This window comes from Lactuca saligna, chromosome 3 (genome assembly GCF_052625555.1).
Source record: "Lactuca saligna cultivar CGN05327 chromosome 3, ASM5262555v1, whole genome shotgun sequence".
Lineage (NCBI taxonomy): Eukaryota > Viridiplantae > Streptophyta > Magnoliopsida > Asterales > Asteraceae > Lactuca > Lactuca saligna.
Window position 1 is genome coordinate 180,747,827 of NC_136419.1, and position 17,970 is coordinate 180,765,796.

The window sequence follows — 17,970 nt, forward strand, 5'->3', positions numbered from 1 at the left end:
TATAATATGATTCAAAATATTTATGATTCAAAAAAAAGTTTTGATTTAATATGTTTATGATCATTAATTTGTTACTATCTAAAAATGTTTTGATTCAAATATTTTATGATCCTTAAATTTATGTTTTATGATTGAAAATTAAATAATTCAAAATATATAATGATCCAAATTTTATTTTTTTGAACAAAACCTTTATTAAATTAAATATATTATAGATTCAAAAAGGATATAATCAAAATACTATGATTTAAAATTTTATGATCCAAAAAATAGTTGAACAGAAACTATTATGATTCTTAAATATTTTATTATTTAAATCTTAAATTGGTAAACATTAAAATCTCGAATAAATCTTTATAAAAAAACAGAAAAAAAATAAAAACATTAGTAGTTTCAATTATATAGTAAGAGAATTAAAAAAAAGTTAAATAAATATAAATAATTAAGTAAAATAATTATATTAGAATAAAAATATCTTAACTTCTATGAATGACAAGGCTATGAAACTTTTATAATAATATTAGAATCATAAAGAAAGTTGGAGGCATTAACGTTATGTAAGGACAAAAAGTTAATGGGTTATCAAAGGGATAATCATTTAAAAGGTTAATATATTTTTCGATTTGTATACATTTGGTTACTGAGTTTTTTTTCGTCTACATTTACGCCTTCAACTTATTAAACTGTACACATTCAGTCCTTATGACCGGTTACTCCAGGTTAGTCGGGAAAATGACTTGATAGGGTAATATATTTATCATTTCGTACACATTTAGTCTTTAATATTTTTGTACATATTTAGTCCTTAATATTTTTTTTGTTTCAAAATAAGTCATTTTTATTTTTATACACATTAAGTACTTATAAAGGTTTTCTTAAGGTTTTTCTCACGACATCTTATGTGGGATAATCATTGATGAAGTGTGTGGGGTTGTCTAAATTTGTGTGTAATGTCTCGTTTTCACAACAAAAAAAAATAATTTTTATATAAGGCAAAACTTCCTAATTATAAATTCATGATTAAGAAAGCATGTTTATTCTAAAATACATTTATCGAAAATCAGAGTAATATAAGAAATGTAGAATCCTCAATATTGTTGATGAATGTGTATAGTCATGCATTCTCCTTCCCACAACCAACGATAGAACCTGAAAACATAAACAACTGGGTAAGTACAAAATTTAGTAAATTTCCCCCAAAATACCCGATACAACAAACGTATTATCATGCATAACGGACATACACTCATCAGATTAGAATACATTGGCCCAATCATTTATCGGATTGGAACGCCAACATGCAACAGGTCCAATCAGTCATCAGATTGGAATACCCAAGGTTTGTTGGCATGTCGTCTTAACCCAATTGCTCTTCTCGAGTCTCCGTACCTATAGTTTATAGCCGACCCGCACCAGGTATCTTAGCCTACAGCATATAGCAGGACCACCTCAACGTATCTCACCACCATATGGCTATCCCACATAAGATGTTGTGAGAAACCTAAAAAAATCATTCATAAGTACTGAATTAATACAAAAACAAAAATGATTTATTTTGCAACAAAAAAAATATTAAGTACTAAATGTGTACAAAAATATTAAGGACTAAATGTGTACAACGTGAGAAACATATTACCATATTAAGTGATTTTTACCGGCTAACCTGAAATAGCCGGTCATAATGATTAAATGTGCATAGTTTAACAAGTTGAAAGGGTAAATATGGACGAAAAAAAAAACTTACTAAATATATACAAATCAAAAAATATATTATTTTTAAGTGAGTATCCCGTTATTTAACTTTATTTTAAGTTGCAGCCACATACACAGATTCATGCCTTCTGGAGTTAATTATGTATCTAGCACCCATCAGTATTCAATCCAACGTATGTACGTGGCCCAAGTTGGCGGCATCCAAAATGTGTATGTGGCTCAAGTTGGCGGCGGGCAACCAATGGCCCAAAAATTGCGGAAGTTGTCCAATTTTTCCAGCGCAGCAATGATCCAATTTTTGTTAATATATATATATATATATATATATATATATATATATATATATATATATATATATATATATATATATATATATATATATATATATATATATATATATGTTCAGGTCCATTTAAGACCATTCTAATTTTCTAAGATCGTGAGATCAAATCTAAAAATAATTTTAAAATGCAAAATAAATGAAAAAATAAAAAAAAATTAAATATTATTTTCGGAATTTGAAGTAACTAAAAATAATAATAATAAAAAATAAAAAAATCCTTTTTTTTAAAAAAATACGTGAAATATTCTAATAAAATATTACACTGACATATTCTAAAAAATAATTTTAAAATGCAAAATAAATAAAAAAATCTAAAAATTCTTTTTTTAAATATTATTTTCAGAACTTGAATTAACTAAAATAAATAAATAAAAAAATCCCGTTCTTTTTGAAAAATATGTGAAATATTCTAATAGAATATTACACTTTACATATTCTAAAAAATAATTTTAAAATGCAAAATAAATGGAAAAATCAAAAAAATTCTTTTTTCAAATATTATTTTCGAAACTTGAATTAACTAAAAAAAATATAAAAAGTAAAAAAAAAATCTCTTTTTTTTTTTTTGAAAAATATGTGAAATATTCTAATAGAATATTACACTGTATATATTCAAAAAATAATTTTAAAATTCAAAATAAATGGAAAAATCTAAAAATTCTTTTTTTAAATATTATTCGGAACTTGAATTAACTAAAAAAAATTAAAATAAAAAAAATACGTCTCACAGTCTCACAAAATTAAGTCGTCTCACATGAACCTAACCTTATATATATATATATATATATATATATATATATATATATATATATATATATATACACACACACACACACACACACACACACACACACACACACTTCAAATCCATTAAGAATAGATAAAACTTCAAAAATGGTCCATGTGGTTTTCGAAAATATCGAGTTTAGTCTCTAAGTTTAAAAAACCTCACAGATGGTCCCTATGGTTTCAAAACTTTTAACAAGTGGTCCTTTCGCCTAACTTCGTTAGCTTTCTACCGTTAAGTGAGGGGCATTTTCGTCATTTCAACACACATGGACCATTTATGAGGTTTTCTCTATTTAAAAAAAAAAAGTCAAAATTGCAAAAATGGTCCCTGTGGTTTCTTATTTTAAGTGATTATGATCCAAATGTTTGAAAAGTTGCAGATTTGGTCATTTTCAACAAGTTTTATTGTGGTTTTGGTCCCTCATCCGTTAAGTTTAACTAGTTAGTTGTTAACTTTTTTAAAATAACAATTTTACCCTCAGGGACCATTTTCGCAGTTTTGTCTTCTACCAGACCATAAGGACCATTTTTGCATACATTGTTTTTTATTTTATTGAGGTATTATATATTAATAAATATTATTTTTAATATATAATATTATATATTAATAAATATTGTTTTATTAGATTATTAATTTATTATAGTTGATTTTTTTATTAATTTTTTTTTGTTAGAGTAATTCTTTTTATTGAGTTATTATATATCAATACATATAGTTTTTAATATATAATATTTGTATCATATTAAATATTATATTATTTGATTATTAATTTCTTTTAGTTAGTATTTATAATTCTTTTTTTAAATTATTTTTATTGGATTATTTCTTTTAATTTATTATTTTCTTCATATACTAAAATATTGTTTTATTGGATTATTAATTCATTTTAGTTAATTCTTTTTTTATTAAAAAAATTGTCGAAGTAATTATTTTTATTGAATTATTATAGATCAATACATATAGTTTTTAATATATAATATTTATATCATAATAAATATTATATTATTGGATGATTATTATCTTTAAGTTAATATTTGTAGTTTCTTTTTTATCTACTACTTTTTATTGGATTATTACTTTTAATTTATTATTTTCTTCATATACTAAATATTATTTTATCGGATTCTAATAATAGTTCTTGTTAATTTTATTGGTTCCACCACAAAATCATGAGATACGCAAAATTGTCATCTCTCATCATCGTAATAGTTAGGATCGCTGCCAAACACTTTCATTTCATCTAGCTTATAATGAGAAATCATTGGGAAAATACCACCACCATCACTCGGTCACCACCACCACTTATAAATGTTATCGGGGTTTATTGCGCATTATCTAAGATATGAAGGATTCCAGTGGATTATGAAGAGGTTGTCGTAGGTGGCTACCAACAACGTTGGGTGGAATAGGATATGATATCTATTGAACCTCCGATGAACGTGTTTGGAGGTGATCCTGCTAATTTTTGTCAATGATAATCGATACTTTTTCGTATTTCGGAGACTTTGAGGTGAAATTAATAAAATTAAAAACAATTAATAGTAAACATTCAAAATAAATAATAATCCAATAAAATAATATTTATTATATTAAAAAAACAATAAATTAAAATTAATATTTCAAAAAATTAATAATTCAAAAAAACAAATTACAAAACTTAATAATCCAATAAAATATTATTTATTATGATGTAAATATTATATATTAAAAATAATATTTGTTGATATATAATAATCTAATAAAAAAGAATTGCTCCAACAAAAAGAAATTATAAAAAGAATCAACTAAAAGAAGTTAATAAGCCAATAAAATAAGGTTTTGCAATATGTAATAATCCCATAATATAATATTTATTATGATATAAAAATAATATACTAAAAACTATATGTACTGATATCTAATAATTCAATAAAAAAGAATTACTCCGACAAAAAATTAAAAAAAAAAATAATTAACTAAAATAAATTAATAATCCAACAAAACAACATTTAGTATATAAAGAACATAATAAATTAAAAGTAATAATACAATAAAAATAATTAAAAATTACAAAAATTGACTAAAAAAATTAATAATCCAATAATATGATATTGATTATGATATACATATTATATATTAAAAACTACATGTATTGATATATAATAATATAATAAAAAAGAATTATTCCAACAAATTTTTTTTTAAATCAACTTAAATAAATTAATAATCCAATAAAAAATATTTATTAATATATACTATTATATAATAAAAATAATATCTATTAATATATAATATTTCATTAAGATAAAAAAGAATGTATGCAACAATGGTCCTTATAGTATAGTAAAAGACAAAACTGTAAAAATGGTTCCTGGGGTAAAATTATCACTTTAAGGAACTTAACGGATGAGAGACCAAAACCACAACAAAACTTGTTGAAAAGGACCAAATCTGCAACTTTTCAAATGTTTGGACCGTAACCACATAAAATGAGAAACCACAGGGACCATTTTTGCAGTTTTGTCTAAAAAAAAAGAAAAAATATATAATTATTTAATTAAAGGGCCCCACCCTCTCTCTCTCTCCCTCTCCCTCTCCCTCTCCCTCTCCCTCTCCCTCTCTCTCTCCTTTCAAGACACAATCTTCAGATACCATTGGTTTATGTTTGCTCAACTGCTTTGGTTTTTTTCCTTTATATATTTCGTGTACTGATGCATCTCTCAAATCAATAACTCCTAACGTCATTTTCTTGATCTATTTAAGCATCCTTTGAGTTGTTCACCTATTTGTTACCTGAGGAGCTGTTGTCTTTTGCTAAGACCAATTTGACTTTTTATGCCATTGAATGTTCTTCAGAAGCTAGTCTCATCCTTGTAAGGATCGGTCATACACAAACTCCCTGTTGTCTATATCAATCTTGTTTAATCCCAAAATTAAATTGAACGAACCAGTAAAAATGTGCAAGGAAGTAAAAAAAACAACCAAATCGTCGTTCATCTTAAAGTTGTCAGTAATCATGGCAAGATCAAGAGAAAATAAAATAGAGCTCACCGATAAGAGAACTATTTGAGTGTGTTAGGGTTATAACTCGAGAATATGGTGTTAATAGGGACAATCGACATGGAAATTTTGGTTGAGGTATCAAGCATTCGAACCCCAAGTTTTGCGAACAACGATTTTGGAGGATTGATGCCAGATGTGAGAAATATTGGGTTGTTGAGGGAAATTAAAGTTTAGAGCAACAAATTTGGTGGTCGAGTCCTGAATCAATTACAGAGATGAGCATTCTTATTGATTTCCAGATGCATGGTAATTAATTTGAAGGTGAGATACTGGATTTTAAGCAGAAAAGCTTGATTCTTCTACCGTTTCTGACCCTACGAGTGAGTGAGGCTGAGAGGGAGTTTAGTGGGATTTTTCCTACGAGTGAGTGAGGCTGAGAGGGAGTTTAGTGGGATTTTTCCTACGAGTGAGTGAGGCTGAGAGGGAGTTTAGTGGGATTTTTATTCATCTGGTGAAAAGAAGAAGATCATAGGTGGTGTTGGGAAATATCATATGTCTGTGTTTGTGTGTTTATTGATGAAGATTAAGGAAGATTGTTGAAGAAGAAACATATAGATGAGAGAGAGAGGGTGGGGCCCTTTAATTAAATAATTATATATTTTTTCTTTTTTTTTTAAATAGAGAAAACCTCATAAATGATCCATATGTATTGAAATGACGAAAATGCCCCTCACTTAACGGTAGAAAGTTGACGGAGTTAGGCGGAATGACCATTTGTTAAAAGTTTTGAAACCATATGGACCATCTATGAGGTTTTTTGAACTTAAGGACTAAACTTGATATTTTTGGAAACCATAGGGACCATTTTTGAAGTTTTGTCTTAAGAATATCAAGATACGTGATAAAATAAGAACAAGAAAAAACATCATAAATGGTCCCTGTGGTTTCCCAAAATCTGAAGTTTAGTCCTCGTGGTTTAAAAACCTCATAGACGGTCCCTATGCTTAGAAAACTTTTGACAGATGGTCCTTATTGCTAACTCTATTAAGTTTTGTCCGTTAACTAAAGGGTATTTTCGTCATTTCACTATCAAAGGGACCATTTATGATGTTTTCTTTTATTTAAAAAAAAATAATATGCAAAGGGTCAAAAAAACACCTGATTAATTGGGTATGGTTCATCTTCAACGTGAAGCTCAACTTGCTATCCCAACGTTTCATGCCACCAAGCTAAAAAGAAATAAAAAAATCAAGCCAATATGGAACCAAATCAAGGTGGAATGAAATGAAACCAGAAGTCAAGAATCCTACCATACAACCAAGAGAAGAGAATCGAAAAGCTTCAACATGGTTCCGCCCATAAATCTCACAGTGGTGGGTGAAGCCTTTTCCTGGCCTAGGATGAGAATGCTTGTTCAAGAACACGATCTTTATGATGAATCAAACAGTGGTGACATATGCAATTCCCACAGCAATCCAAACAGAACAGATTGCATTCACTTTTATTAGAATCTCCATGGAAACGACAGGTTGCAAAGTAGTTAGCTCTTAGCATTGGCATCAATAATGAAGGTCAAAATTCCTTAATCTACATTCTTTCCACCTAATCACCCCAATAATTTATGTATATCAGATCTCATAACATAGGCGGGGTCACAAAGTAAAACGAAAGAAAAAAATAAAAAATAATAATGAGTGTGCTTTCTACGAATGCTCTGTTCTAGCATCAAGATTTTACTCGGGCATTTTATCAAATACATACCGTGGCTATTTGTGAATGGTGGATTTTCAACATCGTCTACATAAACCTTATTACAATTACTACTCTTCGATGAGTTTACATTAACAGTTACAACACCATTCCCACTTGATTTCAAGTAATTTAAGCTCACATCTGGCAGCGGAGATGGAGATGGAGAACTCGATTGGTCGCCACTGCCACCGGAGGCACCATTTGTGGTTAATCTGTGGTGAAGATGGCGGTGGGCTAGGGGGTTTCTAATATGTGGTTGAAGATGAGTCTAAGATTACTTCTCTTTCTGCAAAATTACGAAGGGCGATTTCTATGTTTTGAAGGGATTCAACATAAACATGTGTTGCTGCTAAATTGTACCGTGAATCAATTGATTGTTTGATGAACTTCTTTCTCTCTTTGCATAATCTTAAAGCTTCACATGTCTTTGCTTTTGAACTTGAAATCCCCATTTTTCAAATCAACGATTTCACCCTAACATTAGTGAAACGAAAATACAGAAACGATATGAAACGAAGAACAAAGAGTCCTAATTTAAAGAACAATCCTAATTTAAAGGCAAAGCAATCCTAATTTAAACCACAAAATGTTCTGCTTCTACTTAAACCACAAAATGTTCACAAAGAAACACGAACAATCCAAATTTAAAGGCAAAGCAAAAACCCTAACGTATTATTTTTTTTAAATGAGTGAAAACATCATAAATAGTCTCATAAATAGTCCGTGTGATAATGAAAGGACGAAAATGCCTTTCAGTTTACAAAAAAACTTGACGGAGTTAGCAATAAAGACCAATCGTCAAAAGTTTTGTAAGCACAGGGACCATCTATGAGGTTTTTAAACCACGAGGACTAATCTTCAGATTTTGGGAAACCATAGGGTCCATTTATGATGTTTTTTCTAAGAAGAATTTCGAAACATTTTGGGATTAATCATAATATTCATACTTAAAATTTAAAAAGACAAAATTGCAAAAATGGTCCCTGTGGTATGCAGTTTTTAGGGGTTTAAGTCCAAACCATAACTTTTTTGGACCAGTGGTCCTTTTGAGCTAGTTTTGTTGTGTTTTTGGTCCCTCTGAATAGTAAAATGAAAGTAATGCCCTTGCGGTATTTATTTTTCATTTTTCTTTCATTTCTTTTTAAATGTAATATTAATTTATTTATTTTAATAATTAAAAAAATAAAAAGAGACCCACCTTCTCTCTCTCTCTCTCATGAAGATAATCCTTCAGAACACCATCATCATCATCTTCTTTAACACTTTATCTTCTTCAAAAATCAAAACCATGCCCTGAAACATTTTGGGGTTTGTTTTTGCTCAAGAACTCCACATACGAACATATACATACTTAAATATACTCCTTGGAATTAATCTGGAAATCAACAATAATGGATTTACCCACCTGCAATGACACTCCTTTGTTTCCATTCGTTCTTTAAGCTTCATAATGATACTAGTTGCAAAGGGTTTGTGATGTCGAGATCTGATGAGACCTTAGTCATTGTGCTAAACCATCGACTGCCATCCCCCTTGTGCTTCATAACCACCGGAGAAGCTGTCACACCCCAAAACCACGAACGGCGGAAACGTTCAGGGGTGGAGGACGTCATGTACAGTACCACAACAGTGTAAAATAGTAAACAAGCAACAACATCATCCATTGCATTATAAGTAAAGTTTTAATACATGTGTGTTCTTTCATTGTAATAAGACACCAAAAATATAATCAAAATAAAAGACGAGACTTGTCTGCTCCGTCTTCTCAAAATCTGGCCACCGTACCTATCTACTGATGACCTGAGAATACAAGTTATTTTGAAAGAGAAAGTGTCAGCTTTAAAGCTGGTGAATTCATAAGTATTTAAGTGTCATTGTCTTGCTTTGAAAAGCTGTTATGAATGTCATGTAAAACATTTAAGTAAGACATTTGATATAAGTATGAAAAACCCTAAGAAATCCCTTATTTCCTACTAGTATGAAATGTAGTCTTCTACCAAGACCTGAATGTTTCGTTATGACAATGTAGTCTTCTACCAAGACCCGAATGTTTTGTAATTAAAATTATAGTTTTTCCTTCTTTTTGACTACTACAAACAGTAATTGGTCTAACTCATCGTTTATGTGAATATATCACAAAATAAAGTAAATAGGAAAAATATAACCATGTAAGTGTTATCCCTGGATACCAGGACTAACACGCCATAGTAGTAAGCGATATGAATAACCTAATGATTATGTGTTTAAGGCCCTTGATTTATTGGGAACAAGTCTAGGTGAAAGTCTAAGGCCTTAGGTGCCTTAAAAGCACCATTTTGAGCATGATTATGGAGTTTATAGCCTAAGATATTCTTGGGCCGTGAACTCCCAAACTTGGGTGGTTCATGCTTGATTTCATGTCCCTAACAGACTCCTATACAAGTCCAAGGCAGTAGTATATCACGGGGGATAGTCTAGGCTTCGTTTCGGGAGTTTACCGCCCAAGAACACCTTGGGGAGTAAACTCCTAAATCTAGTGATTTAGCCACCTAAATCATGTTATAACTACATAATAAGCTTTCTAACACTACTAGAAAGAGTTACTCACGTTTTGGTATAAAAACCCGAAGATCCGTGAGAGAGAAAATGGCTTTTCTCTAGTTGGAAATGCGAATAATGAATGAATTTGGTTCAGAATTCTATTTATAGTCCTGAGATATTTTTGGCAGAAAATATTTTTATTCCTGAAATGATCTCTAATATAATGGAGTGTTGGAGTAACAGTGTTGCACAAAACCCTAGTGCACCCACTCTCCTGATATTTCCTGAAGTGTAAACCCTGAATTACTCAAACTTACATGAAAAAGTCTGAAAATTAACTGTGACTGCTATAACTTCTATTGAAGTGAGATAGTTTGTATAGAATGGAAATTTCGGGTTGTCACATCATCCCCCGTTAGAAGGAATTTCGTCCCGAAATTAGAATTTAAGCAATTAAGAAGTTACAAATAGCTAATCGAAAAGGTGAGGGTATTTCAGTTTCATCTGATCCTCTCGTTCCCAAGTGAATTCAGGTCCACGCTTTGCGTTCCAGCGAACCTTCACTATCAGGATACGACTCTGCTTTGTTTGCTTGACCTCTTAGTCCATGATCTCTACTGGTTCCTCCACGAAGTTGAGGATCTCGTTGATCTCGATCTCGTCGAGTGGAATAACAAGAGTCTCGTCGGATAGACACTTTTTCAAGTTCGAGACGTGGAAGGTAGAATGTACGTTACTGAGTTCGTGCGGTAGATTGAGTTTGTAAGCTACACGGTTGATTCTCGCGAGAATCTCGAAAGGCCCTATGTATATTGGATTGAGCTTCCCACGCTTTCCAAAGCGTATCAAGCCCTTCCAGGGTGAGACCTTCAGTAGGACTCGGTCGCCCACCTGGAACTCCAATGGTTTCCTACGCTTGTTAGCGTAGCTTTTCTGTCGGTCTCTAGAGGCTTTCAATCATTCACGAATTTGAACGATCTTCTCTGTCGTTTCCCGAATGATCTCCGGACACGTGAGAGTGCTTTCGTGAACTCGTCCCTTAGCTAACTGGGTATCACCCACCTCATCCCAGCACAGAGGGGATCTGCACTTTCAGCCATAGAGGGCCTCGAATGGAGCTGCCTTTATGCTCATGTGATAACTGTTGTTGTAGGAAAATTCAACGAGGGGTAAATGGATATCCCAAGCTTTTCCAAAGTCAATCACACAGGCTCACAACATATCTTCTAAGGTTTGGATAGTTCTCTCACTTTGCCCGTCGGTCTGTGGATGGTAGGCTGTACTCATGTCCAGCCTAGTTCCTAGGGAACTTTGTAACGACTGCCAGAACCTCGAAGTGAACCTACTATCTCTGTCCGAGATAATAGATAAAGGAACACCGTGCAGCCTTACAATTTCCCTAATGTAAGTTCTTGTAAGTTTCTCCATCTTGTTTGTTTCTTTGATTGGAAAGAAGTGTGCAGACTTGGTCAGTCTATCGACGATGACCCATATGGAATCAAGTCCACCCGTTGTCTTGGGCAACTTGGTTATGAAGTCCATAGTGATCCGCTCCCACTTCCATTCTGGTATCTCCGGTTGTTGTAAGAGACCGAAGGGTTTCTGGTATTCGACCTTAACCTTCGCGCAAGTAAGGCATTTACTCACGAAGGTAGCAATATCTGCTTTCATGTTAGGCCACCAGTATAACTTTTTAAGATCCAGATACATCTTATCTGAACCGGGGTGGATGGAATAACGAGTGTTGTGAGCTTCAGTCATGACCAAGTCTCTGAAGCCACCGTGTTTCGGTGTCCAGATCCGATCCATGAGGTATAAAGCTCTGCCACCCTTGACTTCCAAGTTCTTATCCATCCCTCTAAGGGATTCACCTGCCATGTTTTCAGGTTTCAAAGCGTCGAGCTGAGCCTCCTTAATTTGTATGGACAAGTGTGAATGGATAGTTAGAGTCAAAGATTTGACACTACGACCAGTATATTCTTTCCGACTCAGGGCGTCGGCTACTATATTGGCTTTACCCGGATGATAATGAATTTCACACTCGTAATCACTGAGTAGCTCTACCCACCGTCGTTGTCTCATGTTGAGCTCTTTCTGGTCGAAGATGTGTTGTAGACTCTTGTGGTCTGTAAAGATCGTGCTTTTTGTACCATAAAGGTAGTGTCTCCAGATCTTTAGAGCAAATACGACTGCTCCTAGTTCAAGATCATGGGTGGTGTAGTTAACCTCATGTGTCTTCAGCTGTCTCGAGGCATAGGCTATGACTTTACCTCGTTGCATCAGAACACATCCGAGTCCTTGATTGGATGCATCGCAATAGACAATGAAGTCTTCTATCCCTTCGGGGAGGGATAGTATCGGTGCGGTACACAAGGCTCGTTTGAGCGTTCGGAATGCTCTTTCCTGTTTCTCTTCCCAATCAAAGGCCACGCCTTTCTGGGTCAGGGTTGTTAGAGGTTTCACTATGCTGGAGAAGTTATGAATGAACCTGCGATAGTAGCCAGCGAGACCTAGAAATTGACGAATTTTTGTAGGTGTCTTCGGTGCTGACCAGTTCTCAATGGCCTTGATTTTCTAAGGGTACACGTGTATTCCCTCTTCGCTAACAACATGGCCTAGAAATTCGACTCGTCAGATCCAAAATTTGCACTTGGAGAACTTCGCATAGAGCTTCTCCGCTCACAATGTTTCTAAGACTCTATGGAGGTGTTGACTATGTTCCTCCTTACTTCGAAAGTAGATGAGTATGTCATCAATGAAGACGATGACGAACTGATCCAAGTAAGGATGACACATCCTATTCATCAGATCCATGAATACGGCGGGCGCGTTTGTTAATCCGAACGGCATAACTACAAACTCATAGTGTGCATAACGAGTTTTGAAGGCTGTCTTGGGAACATCCTCCTCTAACACTCGTAGTTGGTGATATCCGGATCACAGATCTATCTTCGAGAAGTAGTTGGCTCCTTGAAGTTGATCAAATAAATCGTCAATGCGGGGCAAGGGATAACGATTTTTAATGGTAAGTTTGTTGAGTTCTCTATAGTCGATGCACATGTGAAACGATCCATCTTTCTTCTTGACGAACAAGACTGGTGCTCCCCATGGTGAGAAGCTTGGCCTAATAAATCCCTTTTTGAGAAGTTCATTAAGTTGACTGGAAAGTTCCTGCATCTCGGTCAGTGCCAGACGATAACGAGATTTGGCTACTGGGGTAGCTCCTGGCACTAAGTCGATTATGAACTCGACTTGGCGTTGCGGTGGTAAACCCGGAAGTTCTTCTGGGAAGATGTCGGGAAAGTCGCGTACTTCGGGGATTTTATGAATGTCTTTCATTTCTTGACTCGTATCAACGACGTATGCGAGGAATGCATGATATTCCTTTCGCAAGCATTTCTGGGCTTGAATGCACGAAATGATGCGAAGGCTCGTATTTGACATCCCCAATTTCACGGCTAGAAAAGACCGATTTGTTTATGCTTTGTTTTATAAATCAGAGTAATCGTTTAAAGAAAACGGTTGCGGAATTTGTTCCCAAAACAAGATATGATAAAAACTTATCAAAAATTTTCTCAAAGAGAATGTATTTTCATTAAATAATAAAACCTCGGGATGTCATGTTCCGATACAGACACATAAGCATAAACAGAACATACATTCATTTACTCTAGTGATTTACATCTCCTTTAATCTCTCAGTGCAAAGCATCTTCGTATCGATACCTGTGACACAATTAAACTGAGTGGGTCATGCTTGGGAGCCTGGTGAGCATATAGGGTTTTCATCCCACAATGTTATATCATATAAATATATATAGAACATCCAAAATTATATAATTTCACCATATAAAAAGCAACTCTTATCCCACCCCATCGATCCTCACAATGCCACGATCTAAACTCTCGTATCTAAACTTTTCCTCTTTATCTTATCCCTACTCACGGATCTAAACTAATCTCTCCACCTGATCCATACTCTCGGACCTAAAACTAACCTCTTGGTCTAATCCATACTCCCAGATCTAAACTAATCTCTTGGTTTGATCCATACTCCCGGATCTAAAACTGTGCCCAATCCATACTCCTAGACTAGGGACAATTTACTATGTCTTAATCCATACTCCCGGATTAATGACAAGTTTACCTATTGGTCTGATCCATACTCCCAGATCTAAAACTGTGCCCAATCCATACTCCCGGACTAGGGACAATTTACTATGTCTTAATCCATACTCCCGGATTAATAACAAGTTTATCTCTTTTCCTATTCCATATTCTCGGATCTAAATCCAATCTCTTTATCTAATCCATACTCATGGATCTAAAACTAACCTCTTGATCTGATCCATAATCACGGATCTCATCTACCCATGTCCTACCCAACATATTCGTAGATACAATATATATATATATATATATATATATATATATATATATATATATATATATATATATACACAGTTTAACTCATTAAAACCTATATAGTTCATCCATTCCATACTCAATCTCAAATAAACAAATAATATATAAACACATAGCACGTATTTCATAACAAATACTTAATATTTATGTGTTAGAAGAAAGTGAACACACACTCACCCAAAACATATACTTAATACATTCAAACAAGACTTGTATTATAATCGTGTTTATGAAAGGGACTATATACTCACTTGATCAGAAGATGATCGGACAACACTATGACTTGTAGAAGTAGTATTCTTCGGTGAAACCGGAATCACTTCACACACCTAGTTTCTCGCGGGCAGAGCTTCGGCTCGGAAAATCTTTTCTTCTCGGGATCTTCAGGTTTCGGGACTTGCTTCGGGTCTCGGGGTGGATGCCGGGGCTTCGGGGGGTTAAAATAGGGCTTAGAGGGTGTATCGGGAGTGGGAGAGAAGGGATGAAGCAACCATAGTCGGCTGGCCCTTCAAATCTATTTATAGGGCAAATTTGGCCCTTGCCACGTCGTGGGATCCTTTTGCCACGTCGTGGGCTTGATCGTCACTGCATGCGTCATCCCAAGTTGCATCTGGGGGACTCCCGGAGCTGTCAGGAGATTTTCCACGTCGTGGCACTGCTTGCCACGTCGTGGTCTCTAACAGTTTTGGGGTTTCGCGCCCCGAACTTCAGAAATTCATAACTTTCGCATACGAACTCTGTTTTCGATGTTCTTTATATCGACGCGAAGGTGAGATTATGCTCTACAACTCTAGTTTAGACTTCATTGGCTAATTTTGACTTTATTTTTAATATATTATAAGTATATTACTTATATATTATCTATAGTAGGCCGGGACAGGAAAACTCTGTTCGAAATTCATAACTCCTTCATCTGAACTCCGTTTTCGTCTGTCTTTTTATCGTTGGACTACTATTGAATAAATCTTCAACTCTTGTTTGGATCACTAAGGATATATATCTATCTACCTTAAGTTCACTATTTACGTCGCGTTGGGTCGTGCTGGGTCGTGTCGGTTCTGTCGCGAAACTTCGACACGTCATAACTTCTTCGTTATAACTCGGATTTTGGCGTTCTTTATATGCATGGAAACCTTGTGACATATACTAAAACTTGGTTAAGATTAATCCTTCTAAATAATCTTCCATAAAAAATTCATTTTTTGATGCTTATCGTCTCTAAATTGACTAGCCCGGATCTACGGGCGTTACAATTATCTCCCCCTTAGGATGATTACGTCCCGGAATCATCAATGAAACAGGACTTGCATACTGATTCCACATGTTATCTCTTCATCCTAGGTAATAACCGTAACTTCTATGTTTCTTCGATAGAGTATTTAACTCTATGGTTTTCTTGACCGCAGACGATGCCCAATCTTGCATCTGCTTATCGTACTATTTTGTACTTTCAATCGTATCGTTCAAGTTACCTAATAAGTCCTCGTCATGGACTCCTTCTTCTTCTCAGGATAAATTCTTTTATTTATCTATTGTAACAGACCAATGGGTCGTGTTCTAACGACCTCTCATCATAGTTGGACTCAATTTGATATGACCACTAGGGTCGGAATAACAACCATCTTACTAGTCACTACCGAAACAAGGGTAATGACACACTTGAACAAAACGGAATCAATTACTAGCTTCTTGGTAACCTTGTGACTTTCCCTAATCCAAGTGCGAGTCCTGTGCTTCCGGTAGTATATGCATCTACTACCTTTCACACCTACTCATACTCGTCCCAAGTATTGTCCCGCAGTCGACCAATTCACCATACAAGAAAATCAGACAATCATTCAACACAGCAGTTAGCAAAACTAGGGTTTATATTAATTCCTTGAAACGATTACACAAAAGTTCAAGTTCACCCTATACTATGCCTCTAATAGGCTACACCACATGTTACTTTTCATATCGCTACTTTATAACTTGATCTTTGGATATAAAATCCTCATTCCTGATTCCTTGCATTGCCATCTGCTTCATCAAGGATCATTTGAAATGTTCTTGCCTTTGGCCTTGGCGACACATTTGGCTTTGTAATTTCTTCCCTTCCTGGGCAGTTTTGTTTGAAGTGTCCTTCTTCACCACACTTAAAGCAGGCTTCTCTTTTGTCTGGGAATTTGCTGGCGTAATGACCCGTCTTCCCGCATTTGAAACAAGTCATTTCTTTAGAGCATTCCCCAATGTGCTTCCTTTTGCACTTGTCACACCATTGTGCTCCTTCTTCGAGCTTCTTCAAATCAGACTTCGAAAATTTTCTCCTCTCATCGGACCTTGAAGATCCTTCAATCTTTCTTTTCTCGCCAACTTCAACCTTGCTAGCAGTTCTTCCCTTAATCATATCTTCCACAGACTTGGCAGCCCAGATAACTGCCTCTAGAGTAGGCGCCTGACAAACTGGCACTGCATACTCCCATGAGAGTCCCTTTGCGTACCAGTCAACCTTTGTCAACTCATCTGGAACGATGCGCAAAGCAAACTCCATCTTGTATGTAAAGTTATTAGTGTATTCATCAACTGACATGCTGCCTTTCGTCAATGTCAGAAACCTATTCTCTAATTCCAATAGATTTTGAGTCGAGCAGAACTTGCGCTTGAACTGCGCCAAGAACTCTGCCCATGACAATTACAGTGGCTCATTAGGGCTTAAAGTATTCCCTAGAGTGTTCCACCAACGAACGGCTCCACCTCGGAACTGACGCACTGCATAGGTAGTCTGCAACTTGCCTCTGCAGCCACAAGTCATGAAGGCTAACTCCATTTCGGAGATCCAATCCATCACTCCGATCGGATCCTCCTTTCCAGTAAAGGTCGATGGTTTGCAAGTTAGAAAGTCCTTGTACTTGCATCCCATTCCATCATTCCTTCCATCATGGTTGTTTTGCCTAACCATCGGTGGGTTGGCTTGACCAACCGATCCACTGAAGTTTCCACCTTCCGAGTGCCCTTCATTTAATTCAGGCTCTTCCACTTGAATTGACAGTTCTTCACGATTCTGTTGAAGCAACCATCTAGTCTCCTCCATTTGATGATCCAACATCATTTGAATCATCAATTGTGCACCAGCCATTGTTATCGGCTCAGGTGTTGCTGCTACGGCAGGTATTTGCTCAATCACTGGTGGTTGATTCCTATTTTCATCAGCATTTCCAACTCCACTTCTTGTTCTCACCATTTTTGATCTACACACCCAATAAGGTGAAATTAGATCCTTGTTCATGATAGATATTCAAATCATCCTTATCACTCCGAAACGTTTACATGCTAGTTCTAATACCGTAGTTGTACGCTTAGAATCCTACACACATAAGGTTTCCAGATCCGGTCGGCAACAGACCATAGATCCGAACAAATAATAGCATCAATTTAGCTATCACACAAAACAGTTAGCACATAAAAGC

General features: G+C 34.7%; 1 long non-coding RNA gene across 3 annotated transcripts; it reads right to left on the bottom strand.

Moving 5' to 3' along the window:
* Window positions 1–958: 958 nt before the first annotated feature.
* On the bottom strand, window positions 959–8,243 carry LOC145037559 (uncharacterized). Of its 3 annotated transcripts, XR_013678908.1 has the most exons (5): window positions 7,590–8,243; window positions 7,139–7,430; window positions 6,987–7,057; window positions 1,245–1,501; window positions 959–1,149 (listed from the first exon to the last, which is right to left on the bottom strand). It is a non-coding gene; the product is annotated as an uncharacterized LOC145037559 (long non-coding RNA). The 3 variants fall into 3 exon arrangements; XR_013678907.1 differs by having other exon boundaries at window positions 7,139–8,243; XR_013678909.1 differs by having other exon boundaries at window positions 1,241–1,501; window positions 7,139–8,243.
* Window positions 8,244–17,970: the final 9,727 nt, after the last annotated feature.